This window comes from Antennarius striatus, chromosome 17 (assembly GCF_040054535.1).
Source record: "Antennarius striatus isolate MH-2024 chromosome 17, ASM4005453v1, whole genome shotgun sequence".
Lineage (NCBI taxonomy): Eukaryota > Metazoa > Chordata > Actinopteri > Lophiiformes > Antennariidae > Antennarius > Antennarius striatus.
In genome coordinates, this window is record NC_090792.1 from 20,279,991 (window position 1) to 20,297,490 (window position 17,500).

General features: G+C 46.1%; 1 protein-coding gene across 1 annotated transcript in view; it reads right to left on the minus strand.

The window, feature by feature from the left end:
• Window positions 1–17,500, minus strand: part of LOC137611152 (neuronal PAS domain-containing protein 3) — a 147,151-nt gene that overhangs the window by 103,815 nt on the left and 25,836 nt on the right.

Below are 17,500 nucleotides of genomic sequence, written 5' to 3' on the forward strand. Positions count from 1 at the left end.
TATTTTATTATTTGAATTATTTTTCATTTGATGAAACAATCAGTGGCCACGCCCACCCCACCCCCCAATATGGATTGAAATACACAAATTATTTTAGTTCATATTCCAGTTTCTCAAAGTTTCTGGAGAAACTGATTGTGATATTTGGGTGATGACAACTTGATTCCAAAGATAAATGAAAGCAAATGGGAAAACAGCAAAGACAAGCGATAAAAGACTAAAACTGAGTCATCAGTTAAATAAAAGAAAACTCATGGTTTGATATTAAATTTCCAAGAAAGACAAGCGTGGTGCTAAAAATGAAAGTTATCATAATAAACCTGGCAACCAGCGAAGCTCGCTTACGCCTCACTACTTCATTGAAATATAAACATTCTTTTTTAAATTTCCTTTTAAATTCTTTTTTTAATTACAGTATATTATTTTTAAATTTACTTTCAATTTTGACCAAAGAAAGACATTTCTATATTGAAGCGAAACTTTTCTGGTCCTTTTTTTTTTTCTGTTCTGTTAGCATAAGCATGCTAACAATCGATAAAAAAATTCTTTTCCACATTCAAAACTCTTCTTTTTTTTTAATCCATAAACTTAAATCTACCTGTCGTAACAGGTAACATAAAACAACAACCTTCAAAAGAGAAAAAACGTCTATTTTTATCTGTTATTTTTAAACCGACGCGACGCGACACAAAGCAGGTCCAATGTGACGTTCAAGGCACGGCGAATAATTGGAATTTTACACACCCACCAAAGACAGGCTGTCAAAACTCATGCCGGAATGGATTTTTCATACGGAGAAGGGCAGAGCGGCGCGGAATAAAAGAAGTGGGGGGAGCAGAAACAGGATGAGAGGTGGAGGCGAGGGGGAAGCACCGAAGCGGCGCCGGCTCGCTGGAGAACATTAGCCGCACGGCGTAGCGCTCCATAAAACCACTGACATTGTCGGTCTTGCTTTGTGGACGAGTTTTATTGTAAAACACAGTTTTCTGAAGCGAGCCGGCAGCGATTGTTCTTGTCAGGGTGGGGGGGGGGGCATAACTTATTCCAGCTTCGGAGCCCCGGATGAAGGCGGACAGGTTGGTTTTTCAAATTAAAGCGCCTCCACGTGACGCCCAGAGATCGGATCGCTTTGAGATCCGATCTGTCGATGCGCGGCGACATGAAAAGAACGCAGCGAGAAGAAAAGGCGGGTTGTCGGCGGCGACGTCTGATGACATCATGAAGAAGGTTCTCAACGCGAAAATGATCAACTTTCAATCCGCACTAAAGAAACACGACGTTCGAGGACGTTCACGATGCATTCAGGCGTCTTTACATCGGCGTGGGAAAAAAGGATAGACGCAGCGCAAATTCACCGGTTTGTTGCAAAACGCTTTTAGCAAACAGGAAGTGAGGTGTTAAAGCAGCTGATGAGACAGGAAGTTGTTGCAAATAATTCAAACTCATGTCAGAATCACCACGATACAGAGTGGAAGAGAAAGTGCGAACAGCGAGCGCCCTCTAGCGCCCCACGGTGGCCACAGGAAGCAGCTTACAACAGGTGGCGTCCTGTCAGGCGCCGCGGCCGATGACGCAAACAAAACTGAAGAATTAGAAGTGAAATACTTCAGAGGAAAAGTCAAATGTTTAACATATTTATGAGGCTGGAATGAGTTCAGGTCAATAAAACAAACGCACCGGGGGGGGCGACACCACCCTGGTAGGGTTTGCTGGACGGACTGAAAAATAAAAAGTTTTCACACCAATTAGAGGCTGCAGGTAGAAAGTTTAGACTCATGTTAGAAACTTGATTTTTATTCACTTTAAAGGAATAAAAGTTTAAATTAAATCACTGGAAAAACTTAATCTGAGAATCCTAATTCCAGATTAGCTTCAATCCAACACTCATCTGTCCATCCGTCCCTCCTTTGTTCACTTAGCGGCTAACGGGCTAACGGGCTAACTGCACCGCCTTAAACGCACAAAGAACCCAACTGCACTTATTAGATAAATAGAACAAATGTAGAGACGCAGGAACACACACACACACACACACACACACACACACACACACACACACACACACACACACACACACACACACACACACACACACACACACAGAGGGAGAAATCCAATAACCTGAGTATAAACAGAGTTGCCTGCTTGAGCAAAACACACACAAATACAGACTCATGGGTAAATGAACACTAATGCACATAAGCAAGTAAACAAGCACACACACACACACACACACACATACACACACACACACACACACACACACACACACACACACACACACACACACACACACACACACATCAGTGGTGGGGGGGTTATTGCTGGGCGGCGGCGGAGGTAAATTGCAGACAGCGAAGGGGAGATCTGGGCCATTTTTCAACCCGACTATATATTACAAATTGGCAACCGGGGCATTGTCTTACAATACACACACACACACACACACACACACACACACACACACACACACACACACACACACACACACACACACACAAAGTGTAAAACTAATCCTGGCTTGTCCGATCGTCGCCCAGCGAGCCACAGAAATCTGCCCTTTCCCTCTTTCTCCACAATTTCCCCCGGAATAAAAGATGTGATTGAAAATGTGTCAGTTTAGCGAACACACACACACACACACACACACACACACACACACACACACACACACACACACACACACACACACACCTGTTTACCTGCTGTAACCCGTCCGATTGTTATGAGAATGTTCAAACACTTTTGGGTCAGGGTCAGTTCCACACCCTGGAGTAAAAACACACACACACACACACACACACACACACACACACAGACACACACACACACACACACACACACACACACACACACACACACACACACACCTTGGCCCCAGCCGGTCGGTGTGCTTTGGTGCCGGTTCAACCCGTTATTCTCGCTCCAGCGCGCCGGTAAAGCCAGAGACGGTTTTACTGGTGAAGAAAATCCTTCAGTGTGTTTTTAGCTCTCAGAGCGCCGCCCGCTGGGGGCGGAGCCTAAATAAAAAATAAGTAAATAAATAAAAAAAAACAACAACAACGATGTTAAGATGGTCAACATACAAACAATGGAATCATCACAACACGCGGTAAAGAACAAGGTACGGTCTCACTGATGTCGTATCCACCTGCCAACACGTGGTAAAGAACGAGATACGGTCTCACAGATGTCGTATCCATCCGCCAACACGTGGTAAAGAACGAGGTATGGTCTCACTGATGTCGTATCCATCCACCAACACGTGGTAAAGAACGAGGTACGGTCTCACTGATGCCGTATCCATCCGCCAACACGTGGTAAAGAACGAGGTACGGTCTCACTGATGCCGTATCCATCCGCCAACACGTGGTAAAGAACGAGGTACGGTCTCACTGATGTCGTATCCATCCGCCAACACGCGGTAAAGAACAAGGTACGGTCTCACTGATGCCGTATCCATCCGCCAACACGTGGTAAAGAACGAGGTACGGTCTCACTGATGCCGTATCCATCCGCCAACACGTGGTAAAGAACGAGGTACGGTCTCACTGATGTCGTATCCATCCGCCAACACGCGGTAAAGAACGAGGTACGGTCTCACTGATGCCGTATCCATCCGCCAACACGCGGTAAAGAACGAGGTACGGTCTCACTGATGTCGTATCCATCCGCCAACACGCGGTAAAGAACGAGGTACGGTCTCACTGATGTCGTATCCATCCGCCGCGTGCTTTCAGACGCCTCCTGGAGGCCGTCGTGTGGTTCTAGTTCTTCATCGGAGTCTTCCTCGACTGGAGTTAACAAATTTTTCCAACATCTTATCTCTACAAGGTAGAAACATCATTGATCACATGTTCACGTGTTTATCTCCCTCAGAACACGTTTAACCCGCTGGAGGTAATTAACGACTAGCATTAGCGTTAGCGACGACACCATTAGCATCAGGTGACGTAAACAGGACGTAAACAGGACGTAAACCTCCTGCGTTTGAACCTCCGACACTGGAGTTCATCATCATCATCATCATCGTCATCATCATCGTCATCCTCGGCGTGAGGAAGAGGAGTCCCGGTTCTAGTTTATACACTTTATCACCAAATGAGGATAAATCCGGCGCGTGCGACACTCGCGCTGCCGAGCGGTGCATGCGGCCGTAATGGGATCTGTCATGTGGAATGGATGAAGGTCCATTAGCGCGCGGCGCCGCCGCGGCGCTAAGTGTGATGAAGGGCGACGCCGCCGCGTCCTCTTTATTCTAACAACAGGAGCGGCGGGAGCGCGGCGCCGGGACCAGGAAGAAGAATCCCCCCGGAGGAAGTGAGGATAGAGAGAGAGGAAGAGGTCAAAAAGGTCACCTGACAGACGCCGTGCTCTTATTTTGAAAAGCTGCTACATCCTGTAAATCATCTCCTCTCTGTTCAGACGCCGTCACGTCTCCATCGCTTCTTCTATGTGGTGAAGCAAATAAGACACACAGATTGTGACACACACACAGACACACACACACACACACACACACACACACACACACACGACATGTTTATTAATCACCTCTTTAGCTGAGCTAGCAGCCTGATTTAGGGCTGATTTCCTGGCTGTCAGGCGCTGAGGACAGCTGCCTGACATTTACAGGTAGAGCACTCTACAGTAACACACACACACACACACACACACACACACACACACACACACGCAAACATGACAAGCTCAGGTGGCTCTGAACATTTATGCAATTTATGCACACACACTCCAGCGCCATAAATCTCCCTGTGAGAGCATGAAGCGTGTTCCACCTCCACACACACACACACACACACACACACACACACACACACACACACACACACACGTTTCCTCTCGCGGCCACGTTCCCATTAGCTTCCACTCCACCTCGTGTTCGGTGTGTGTGTGTGTGTGTGTGTGTGTGTGTGTGTGTGTGTTTCATGGACATCAGCTGGGAGGCGGTCAAAGGGGAGGGTCCCTTTAACGAGGCTCCCCCCCCCCATCCAATCAGATCAAAGCTTCGACACCAGCGATGGCGTTCAGGCGTTTTTCACTCGTCGCTTCGTGTCGGTTTGGAGTCCGAGGTGTGTTTGATGTTCAAGAGGTCTGGTCACATGACTGGTCACATGACTCAACCGGCGATAGGAATGTCAGCAGAGAGGGAACGGAAATAAGCATTCCTCGTGTGAGGGGAGGAGGAAAGGAAAGGAGGAAAGGAAAGGAAAGGAAAGGAAAGGAAAGGAGGAAAGGAAAGGAAAGGAAAGGAAAGGAAAGGAAAGGAAAGGAAAGGAAAGGAAAGGAGGAAAGGAGACAGACAGACAGACAGGAGGTGAGACAAAACAAGAGAATCTCTATTTTCTCTCACCTCAGTATCCCCAGACATCCCAGCAGGACGGAGTAAACAAGTGTGTGTGTGTGTGTGTGTGTGTGTGTGTGTGTGTGTGTGTGTGTGTGTGTGTGTGTGTGTGTGTGTGTGTGTGTGTGTGTGTGTGTTTCAAACAGGCTTCACCACAGACACTCGGGGTAAGACGGGATCGGACTGAATCCCTGCTGCTGGTGGCACACACACAATCACACACACACAATCACACACACACACACACACACACACACACACACACACACACACACACACACACACACACACACACACAGCAGGACAGAACATCCAGTTTGTCTCGTCTCCTTTCTGTAAATCCTGCAGGAATGCTTTGTTTGTTTGTTGTTTATGTTTTCTTGGGGGGAGGGGCTACATTTTTAATATCATTCATTTCTAGTTTGATTTACTGGCAAAATCAATGATTGGACGGCGTTACGACCCCTGACCTCCTCTAGCACGCCAATGCTAGCAGCGAGCTAACTCCCGTCACGTGTGTCCTCACTACACGCCCACTTAGCTTAGCGCCTTTAGCAGACTAGCTTCTACAGTAATCACATGACCAGCTGACAGGGGAAGGCGGGTCAGGGGGCGGGGCCTAATGATGGGGGAGCTGCTGGACTTCCTGTGATTCTTGTGGAGAGAAAAGAATCATCAGTGAAGAAGAGGAGGAGAGGAAGATGGAGAGATCAGTGAATCCAGAGTCAGACGGAGATCAGAGCGTCTGCTCACCCCCCACCCCCGTCTGTCTCTGGTCACACACCACCGTTCACACTGATCCTCCTACACACACCCCGTCAGGAGAACACACACACACACACACACACCGTCAGGAGAACACACACACACACACACACCCCGTCAGGAGAACACACACACACACACACACGTAAGTACTCATCCACACGGTGGAACGCTCTTCCTCCAACACACACACACACACACACACACACACACACACACACACACACACACACACACACACACACACACACACACACGTTGACTGACAGTCCAGCTCTTTGACATTCACTGTGTGTCGGTGTGAAAACAGAGAGGATGAGGAGCTTCAGCTGGAGAATAGAGCTGAACACACACACACACACACACACACACACACACACACACACACACACACACACACACACACTGTTCTGTTCTCTGTTGGCAGCGATGGAACCAAACCAATAACCTTCAGCCAGAGTCAGACTGAACTGAGAGGGAAGTGGAGTGTGAGGATGAAGATGAAGGACAGGAGGAAGATGATAGAGGAGGAGCTACGGCACCGAGGTTCTACCGTACCTCACACGAGGAGTCAGGGACGGTCACACGTCACACACGTCACGTCACACGCGTCACGTCACGTCACACGCGTCACGTCACACGCGTCACGTCACACGCATCACCTCCCCTACGGGATTAGAAAGTGTACAGAGATGTGTACCATCCCTTGTGTTTCGTCTCATACTGTTGTACTGCCTGTTGTACTGCCTGTTGTACTGCCTGTTGTACTACCTGTTGTACTACCTGTTGTACTACCTGTTGTACTACCTGTTGAACTGCCTGTTGTACTACCTGTTGTACTGCCTGTTGTACTGCCTGTTGTACTGCCTGTTGTACTACCTGTTGTACTGCCTGTTGTACTACCTGTTGTACTACCTGTTGAACTGCCTGTTGTACTACCTGTTGTACTGCCTGTTGTACTACCTGTTGTACTACCTGTTGTACTACCTGTTGTACTGCCTGTTGTACTACCTGTTGTACTACCTGTTGTACTACCTGTTGTACTACCTGTTGTACTGCCTGTTGTACTACCTGTTGTACTACCTGTTGTACTACCTGTTGTACTACCTGTTGTACTACCTGTTGTACTACCTAAATGTAACTCTACTTCTTTCTGTTAATAAACTGAATGTATGACTTCTTCTAGTTACAAACATCACAGCTGCACAGACAAACACATGTGCTTGTTGCTCTGGCGGGCCACATTAAATGATGTGGAGGGCCACGTTTGGCCCCCGGGCCATGGCGGGCCACATTAAATGATGTGGAGGGCCACGTTTGGCCCCCGGGCCATGGCGGGCCACATTAAATGATGTGGAGGGCCACGTTTGGCCCCCGGGCCATGGCGGGCCACATTAAATGATGTGGAGGGCCACGTTTGGCCCCCGGGCCATGTGCTTTAGGGGAACCCCCTCCGGGTCGGACCACCTGCCGGGCCTAAAAGGCGGCGTTCTGCTAACTCATCGATGGAGGCCGGAGTCGGTCCGGAGCCTGAAGCATCGCCTGCCGTTCAGACGTTGCCACGGCGACACGCAGCAGCTGCTTTAACCTTGCTAAGAGCCCATTTAAATCCACTAAAGAGAGGCGGCGCCGATAACATCGCCTCCTTAATGTGGAACCACCCGGCTGAGCGCCGCTCGTTTAAACGGCGCCGATAACGGCGGGCGGATCCGTCTTCCCTGCGTCCGTCCGTCGGCTTCATATCTGTGTTCACACACTCATCAGGGTGTGTGTGTGTGTGTGTGTGTGTGTGTGTGTGTTTAAAATGATAGATAGAGCGATCCTCCTCGTTAATAATTCATCGAGGTGTCGCCTGCGGTCGCTTTGCCCTTCACGTCCTGTCCAATCAGAAGGGCCGGTCGCTCGGCACTCTGATTGGACGAGAGGCGGCGGAGACCCCGGCCCGTTATGCAAATGAGATATAAATTATCGCTAGGTTTTAACCTTTGACCTCAGTCCCCGTCGATTCCAACCTGAAGACGAGGAAGTCGACGCCAGAGTTTTATTTTGAAGAAAACAAAAATAAAAACAAACCTTCCCGCTTCTGTTTCTCCGTATTCCCATCGTTTCATCTGTTCTCTCTCCGCTTCCTGATCCTTCAAGGAGAAGTGAAAAACATCGACTCCACGCAGACGTCAACTTGTTGAAAAGAGAATAAACCTCGGACTGAAGTTGGGGCGGCGAACGCCGTCTGACGGAGGATTGAAGTGGAGTTAAAGCAAAACGTGGCTAAAAGGCACAAAGGAAGTGGCGGCGGCGCTATTTTTGGGGGGGAGCAAAGAGACACAGGGGTGACTTTCCTTTGTCGAGACGACTTTTGAAACCGCCGTGTCGGTGGGATGGAGAGATTTTAAAGGCGCGCGGATCCGCAGAGAGACGAGGAGGGAGATGGAAATTACCTCGACTACAAACGACGCAAAACAAACGCGACGCTTTTGTTTAAACCGACGGCGGAGCTGATGTCAAATAACATGAAATAATCATCAGAGGTCGTCAGACCGTCCTTTAAATACAGCTAAATAAAATACGAACAGCATAAAAACGGTTTTATTCTAACTATAATGATAAAGGTGAGCGGCCCCTTTAAGAAAGTAGTCATGTGACCGAGGCAAGCATCTCAACAAGCGCCAAGAGAGACTCAGAAAAGTCTGAAAAGTTTTTAAAAATCAGTCCTAGACATTAAAAATGTATTTATTGCATGTTATTCACTTACTGACTTAAATAGTTTGAGTCTTGATGAGATTAAAAGTTAGGAGGACTTAATCTTCTTCAGAAGTTCAAGACGTGAAATAAATAATAAAGTGTCCAAAAACGTTTTTGGACACAAAAAGTGAGAGAAATTTCAAACGGGAGACGTTTGATTCTTTTAACAAGCTGGTTTCTGAAGCGTCTTCATGTCGTTAAAAAGCTTTTAGCGTCCATATTCTTTTCTCTTATCCGATTAATTCAACTGAGAATATTCAAAGAGCGACCAGCAAACATTTTATCTGATATAATGAAGTCATGGAGACGACAGACGGGACGGGAGAACCATCCGACAGGAGCCGGGCTGGACCCGTGTGTGTGTGTGTGTGTGTGTGTGTGTGTGTGTGTGTGTGTGTGTGTGTGTCCAGAGTCTCCATTACAAGGACAATATTTCCTGTCATATCTGATTTGCGGCGAGCAGAAGAGAGGGAAGCGAGGGATGACAGGAGGAGAGGATGGAGCGGAGCGGCGCTGGAAATCAGCTCCTCTGGTGTCACAACCTGATTAGAGTTCACGTCCCCAACGCTTTTACGACGCCACGTGTCTGATGGGCTCTATCAGAGCAGGAAGGAGGGAAAAATAAAGAAAATAAAACCTGAGAAAATGAGAAGAAAAAGTGAGAAATTAAAAAAAATTGAGAATAAAATAAATAAGTATTAAGAAATTATATTCATAATGTAAATAATATACATAAATAAATAATAAATAAATGATAAATAATAAAATAAAGTGAGAAAATAAGAAAATAAAGTTCATCTTTGGGCTGAAATATTCCTTCGCTCAGCTTTTATTGCCTAAACAGGAAGTGATAAGAAGTTTAAGTGGCGCAAACTATAATTCTTTTATTTTTTGCCTTATAAATTAAATTTTACTTTTACGTCCTCAATTCTGGTTGGGAAGCCCTCCCTTTCCCTAAGGTTTACGCCCCTTTCCATGTATGTGCACAGGGGGCGGAGCCTATTCCCGATCACAAGAACCAGGTTTAGAGAGTGTATTCTGAATTTTTCTGACAGGAAGTCTGAAGAAAAGAGGGATGAAGGAGGAGGGGAAGAATCTCATCCTCCGTCCATTCTTCAGCTTCTCTTTTCTTTCCTTCCTTTCATTTTCCACAACTTTTGCTCTTTTCCTCTCGTTTCTTCCTCACCCTCCTCCTCTTCACTAACGATCCCTTCATCTTTTCACTGCCTTTCTTCCTTCTACCTGTTTTTTCCTCATTCATCCATCTTTTCATCCCCTCCTCCCTCCTCCTCTCCTCTAATCATCCTCCCGTCCTTTCACATCCATGGTAACAGACAGTCAATGAAAAAGGCATTCGGTCACCAAGGAAACTTCACAGCGTGTGTGTGTGTGTGTGTGTGTGTGTGTGTGTGTGTGTGTGTGTGTGTGTGTGTGTGTGTGTGTGTGTGTGTGTGTGTGTGTTCCATCTCCAAGGGAAATGTGAATGGCTGGCAAGAGACAGAGGAACGAGTGCTAATGGACACAGTGGATAAAGGAAGGATGGAGAGAGAGGTGTGAGCCGAGGTGTGAATGAAGAACCGTTCCTTTCAGACGTTCTGGTTCTTTCGTTACGATGGAACGGAACCTGATGAGAAAATCTTTGAGACTTCTTACATCCCGCTTCGAAGCGGTGATTACGATGAAACAAAAAGCACATTATTCAGGCAGCAAAGGGGATAAAAATGAGATGATGACCTTGACCTTGACCTTGAAAAAACACAGATAGAAGGTGGTTTAATATCAGAATGGGGGGGTTCAGAAATGTTTAGATTACCGTAAATAATAAGTTAGTCGCTCTATCGTGGAATTCGTAAATTGCGTGTGGTTTCCGGAACGCATTAACCGTGAAGAACGACAGCACACTGTAGGTTGTGTCTGTCCAGAATCCTGACGTGTTCTGATAAAATCAATAATAAGTTAAAAAAAAAGCTGTCTGGTTGTTTTTTTGGTTCATTTTCACACAATTTAGTTCAGTCCCCCAAAAATAAGTCAGGTTGTTTCCTAGTACATGTCAGTAAATTATAAAATTTAAATTAGCATCACTGGTAAACCTCGTCTAACGTTACTAATCGGTTCCAGGAGAGGCGACGTAAGTCAAATTAATTTGTTTAAAAAAACATTCCCAGTTGTGTTCTGAACTTTATTAATGAATAATAATAAATCATATTTTGTTAATATTAATCAATTTCAAGCTGAAAATTTGATTTTCAAATATATAACATAAAAAAACGTCTCCGTCTCGTCTTCATCTGTTCTTCCTCATCGTGGGTCACGGGGGTTGCTACGGGTTAATAATATGGTATTATATGTTTTATCCTGATTTATTGTACAGTAACTTTATATTATGTGTTTTTAATGGTTCACCAGTGATTTTATGATTCCACAGACGTAAAACGACGTTAAATTGATTTCTTTTTTAAAAATTTTATAACTGGCGTATAATCGAGAACGACGTAACTCCAATTGACAGTTGGGGTTTAATTTAATTTTTAAAATTTCATTTAATTTTACAGCATTGGAGCAACGACTAGTTGGAAGGCGAAAGAGTTGTAAATAAAAATAAAATAAACAGAATAAGGAAGGACAGATTGGTACGGAGAAGAAAACGGGGAAAGAGAATTTTCTTTCCGACCCCGCTGGACTCAGTCGTCTTCATCAGTAAACATAAAGAACAGGCTGAGCTGCGGAAACGCAAACTGAAAATTGTGTGGGGGGGGGTCAGCTGACTGTGACATTGCCCCCCCCCCATTTACTGTAAATAATCGAAGCAATGCGGCGAACGCGTGTTCGACAGATAAAAATGACAGAAACAGCAGAACGGAACTTCAAAGAGTGACGGGGGGAGGAAGAGGAGGGAGGAAGAGGAGGGAGGAAGAGGAGGGAGGAAGAGGAGGGAGACACGATGGGGTGAGAGAGCCAGAAATGAAAAAAGAGAGGAATGAAAGAGGGAGGGATAAATAAAGAGAGGAACATATTGCCAGTGTGTCAATACAATATATATGCTAATCACACCTTTAGTATGTGTGGGGATTTCATTACACATGAAGGACTAACACAGCTGTAAAGGAAACGCGTGGAGTCTGAAACCAACGGCTGTCAAGGTCGTTTACAGCTGAGGGAGGGGGGGAAGAGGAAGGAACAGCCGCCGGAATCCCACTTCCTGTTTACCAAAGTTTAACGGGACCGTCAGCGACGGGAACGCTAGCGGATCGGGACGCTAAATGAACCGCTAACACCTGTTTATTTAGTATTTGGTCTGGTTATCTAGACGTTTGAGCTCTGAAGCTAACGATTAGCAGCTAAATAAATGTTAAAAAGCTAAAGCTGCTAATCTACCACTGAAAGCTAAATGCTAATACTTAGCCGTTTTACCGTCGTGAAATTAAATTTTTCGTAACTTTACTCCACTGTTAACTCGTTAATGTAAAGCATTTTATTAAGCTAATATTAAGCTAATAGCTAAAAGCTATTAGCTTAATGAAATGCTTTACGTTAAGGAGTTAACAGTGAAGTAAATTACGTCTTTAATAGCTTTTAGCTAACTCCGTAATGTTGTTTTTTTGGGTTTTTTTTAAATTAAACTTTTTTTTAAAATTACATTAATTTTAAGGAGTTAACAGTGGAGTAAAGTACGCTATCTGTTTAATAGCTTTTAGCCGTTAGCTTAATAAAACACTTGACATTAACGAGTTAACTGTGGAGTAAAGTTACAAAATTTTTTGTTAATTTCACGATAAAACATGCAGTTTACTTTCTGTTACGTATTAGCATTTAGCTTTCAGCTGTAGCTGTTTCAGCTGCATTAGCGTCGATTTAGCTCGGCGGAAACATCAAAAAAGTTCTATTACAAAGTTTCAGATTAGCTCATTTTTAAGCAGCGACAGAATTTAGCCGACACGTGGCTACATTTTAGCTAACCGTTTCAATCTATGCTAGCACAAATTGTTTTTGGCTAGCGCTATGTTTCAGGTAACTAGCTACAGTTCAGGTTAAGGTCAACTAACACCTGAGTTAATTAGCTGTAACATATTAGTTAAATCCAGCTAATGCTAAGTAATTTATTCATTAGCAATCCAATTTTAGCTTAATTTAGCTCCCGTCTAAATTTATAGATCACTTTTCAAATTAAAACATTTGTCTAAAACAAATAGCTACAGGTTAGCTAAAACTTAGCAAATTTTACTTCCTGTTTGCGAGTAATAGCGGGTTAGCCACAAAAGCTAACAAAAGAGGACGTGTAGATGAAGCTAAATATGTGTGTGTGTGTGTGTGTGTGTGTGTGTGTGTGTGTGTGTGTGTGTGTGTGTGTGTGTGTGTGTGTGTGTGTGTGTCGTCCCTGCCTTTACGACTTCCTCCGTTTCTGTCCAAATAAATCTGGATGTTCTGGATCAGCCTTGACCCCCCAGGAGGAACGTGAACCTGACGCTCGGTTCCCCGAACAGCTTTAGCTCTCACGACGACCAACAGCCGACGTGAATCCATCGTCGGACTCCTGGGTGGCGGCGGCGGCCGATGAAGGATACGGGTGGAGGCGAGGAAACGTTCAGCGGAGGAGACGGAGAACAGGAAACGACAAAGAGCCTCTAAGAACCCGACGGGGGGGCGGAGCCTAAAATATACAGACGTATGAATTTACTGCTGTTAAAATACGTTTGTTTCCTTCATAATTTGGGGGGTTTGTGGATTTTTTTACAGGCTGGAACAGATTAAAATGATCTTAGTTATTTTAAATTTCTAAATTTACGAGCTCGCAGTTCTGCCGTACATTAGCATAGCTAGCGCATCGCTAACTCATGTGTTCCAATGGTGGGAGGCTAACGGCTAACATCGACGTTTAAAAACTCAGTTTGATCATCAGAAAGAATTTTAGAAACAAGAAAAAATTGTTGATGTAATCCAAAGATGAGAAGGAAATAATAACATATTCAAGTGTGTGTGTGTGTGTGTGTGTGTGTGTGTGTGTGTGTGTGTGTGTGTGTGTGTGTGTGTCCAGCGTTTGTGTTTCAGTGCCAAAGTGTGAATCTCAGACCACATGCAAAGCATTAATTCCTTAAAAGAATTACTGCAGGGGCATTTAGTTTGTGTCTCTCACACACACACACACACACACACACACACACACACACACACACACACACACACACACACACACAAACACACACACTTTTAATTATAGACACTCAGGAAAACAAAGTGATACACACACACACTCTGAAATAGATCTATAAACACAAAACGCCTCTCGCCTCACACACTCTTAGAAAATCACAGCCAGACTGATTCGCGCGCACACACACACACACACACACACACACACGACACACACACACACACAATCCGCCGGCGCATCGGGGAAGCGTGGCTGATCGACATTAATATTTATGGGCTGCTTTGCAAAGAGAGAAACATTGATAAGCTGCAGTTTTGAATATTAACACCAACTTTATTTAAAAAAATGCATTAAAGCAAAACGTCCCGGTCAAATTAAAGAAGGAGGGCGAGCGCCGGCGGGGCGGTGGGCGTGGCTCCAGCAGCAGGAAGTGGAACCAAAGAGTTGTGAGGAACACCAGAAGCCCCACCCACACCCACACACCCCCCATCCCACCTGAGGATGACTTTAATTCCTTATTAACTATTGTTATTTCCTGTTTCACTACTTCCATTTAACGGATCGTCATCACCCTTTAGTCCGGATGCGGTTGCCATGACAACAAAATCTAAACATCGTCCAGATTCTGAATAATATTTTGTTTTAAATGAGTGTATTGGAGATGCTTGCCTCGGTCACATGACTCCCTTTTTAAAGGAGCCGCTCTGCGCCGCTAACACAGAATACATTAGCACTAAACTGACACTCCCAAGCTAGCAGAACTGACAGGAAACGAACACTGGTGTGACGTTATGAAGACGCTGCGAATAAAGTTGATTCAACCTGGATTCAACTTTATTCTAATAGTTAGAATAAAAACAGTTTAAGGCTGGTCGGATTTTATTTTGTTCGATGTATCGACTTAAAGGACGGTCGGTGGAGCATTAAAAACATGGAGCTCGTAGCAGTTAGCAGTTAGCAGTTAGCAGCTAATGGAGACGGCACAAGGCTTTAGCTTGCAAACTGTTAGCAGGGCAGCGTTATGACGCTAAACAAAGGTTTGCGTGGCACAGAATATTTGTTGTACAGGAAGTAGTGAATGAAGTCTGACACACACACACACACACACACACGTACACACACACACACACACACACACACACACATACACACACACACAAACATCAAACCTCTCAGTGGGACAGAAATAAAGATTTGCAACAGTGAAAGTCACTGTACCTCCCTCTGTCAGCCATTAGAGCATTACACATATTATACTGTGTACAAGCAAACAAATGCTTCACACACACACACACACACACACACACACACAGACACACACACACACACACACACACACACACACACACAATGTCCTGAGTGCAGGATCAAGACATTCTCTCTTGGCTGAGTGCCTAGATGAGACGAGGCAGCGGCGGCACACACACACACACACACACACACACACACACACACAGACACACACACACACACACACAAATTGCTCCATGACCTTGTCTGAAGGCAGCACATTAAATACTGGCAGAAATAATAAGAGAGAGAAAGAGAGAGAGAAGGGGGGGTGGGGGAGAAGCGAGGGGGGTGGGGGGGTGAGAAGAAGGAAAAAAGAGGGATGAACAGAGGGGGGGTCTGGAGAGGAGAGACGAGGACGACAGGAGACGGGGGGAAGAGGAGCGATAAGATGAAGAGGAGTGAAGATGGAGGGATGAGCAGAACGACAGGAAGTGGAGTGGAGTCAGACGGAACTGTGTGTGTGTGTGTGTGTGTGTGTGTGTGCGTGCGTGCGTGCGTGTGTGTGTTGTGTGTGTGTGTGTGTTGTGTTTACACCTGATGGTGTGTGTGGCACCTCCATCCATCAGATGGAAATCGTCCGTGACGGCCCCTCCCCCTCCTCACTGCGGCCCCGCCCCCCCTGGTCGTCGTGGCGATTACAGCGCTCACTTGTGAGGAGGCGCCGGCTCCTCTATCAGCACCCCCCCATCCCCACCCACACCCCCCCTGTTGTCCGGAGCGCCGCGCTGATTTTCATTAGCGATAGCGGCTAGCTGGAATCACAGCGCGGAGGCGCCGCGGGCGCCGCCGCACGCGCCTTTAATTTCCTGTTGTGGGGGACTGAAGGATTGTGGGGCAGCAGCGAGAAACAGGAAACACGATAAAGTCGCCATTGGAGGAGTGTGTGTGTGTGTGTGTGTGTGTGTGTGTGTGTGTGTGTGTGTGTGTGTGTGTGTGTGTGTGTGTGTGTGTGTGTGTGTGTTGTCCGGTGACGCGACTCGTCCGAAGGCCTTCTCGCCATTTCTCATAAAGGTACCCGGATCCCGATTCGCCGCCGTGCGACACGTTTACCTTATTTTTCATCCCGACAACCCGGGTTTCACTGTCACGTTGCCATGGAAACCTCATTGCAGTTGTAGGGGGCGGGGCGTACCCAGGTTTCACCTCGAGGCGTCTCTGAAAGCATGTGCTAGGCTAACGCTAGCACATGCTTTCTTGCGTTTTTTGGGGGAAATATCAGCGTGGGGAGGAGGAGGGGGGGGCGATCGTGACCCGATCAGCTGATCAATTGATCGGCCGATCAACTGCAAAGATCCACAAAGCGTCTCACCTCATGACACGATGAGACGCCGTCGTGTTGTTTGTTGTTTACGTATGAGGATGTAAAAACAAACTGAGAAAAGCGGCGCGACGAACGAGAAAGTGGGAAACTCCGCCTCCTCCTACTTTCTGCAAAAATTGGCATTACAAAACCTTCCTGGTTGCCGTCGGCGACCTCGAGTTAACAAACAAACAAAACAAACTTCTTCTTTGTTGGTAAACAAACCAGACGAGTTTGAAGACAAAAACTTTATCGACACTGATCGACAGCCGATCGATCAACGAACTCAAACTCATCACATCCTGACTGGTTTGGCTTGGAATACATGTTCACCTGACACACACACACACACACACACACACACACACACACACACACACACACACACACACAGGCTGTAATTGTCCATGCTAATGAAGCTAGCGTGGAGGCTAGCATACCAACCTGCAGGGTTTGACTCCTCCCCTAACAGGATTATGCAAATGAGATCGTCATCACAGCTCAGGGAGACGAGTGACACGTCATTTATACCAGAGAAGAAGAGGAGCGAGGAGGGAACGCTCACACACACACACACACACGCACGCACGCACGCACGCACGCACGCACACACACACACACACACACACACACATTTGTCATACTCAGCCCAACACCTGGATCTGGGACTGTGTTTACATTAGTTTGTCTCAGATCCTCCGCTGAGGACTAATCGATCAACGTATCATGATCCATATGAGAGGGGAAGAGGAAGAGGAAGATGAAGAGGAAGTGGGGGAGGAAGAGGAAGTGGGGGAGGATGTAGAGAGTGAGGAGGAAGTGGAGGAGGAGGAAAAGGAGGAAGAGGAAGAAGAAGAGGAAGTGGCAGAGGAGGGGGAAAAAGTGGAAG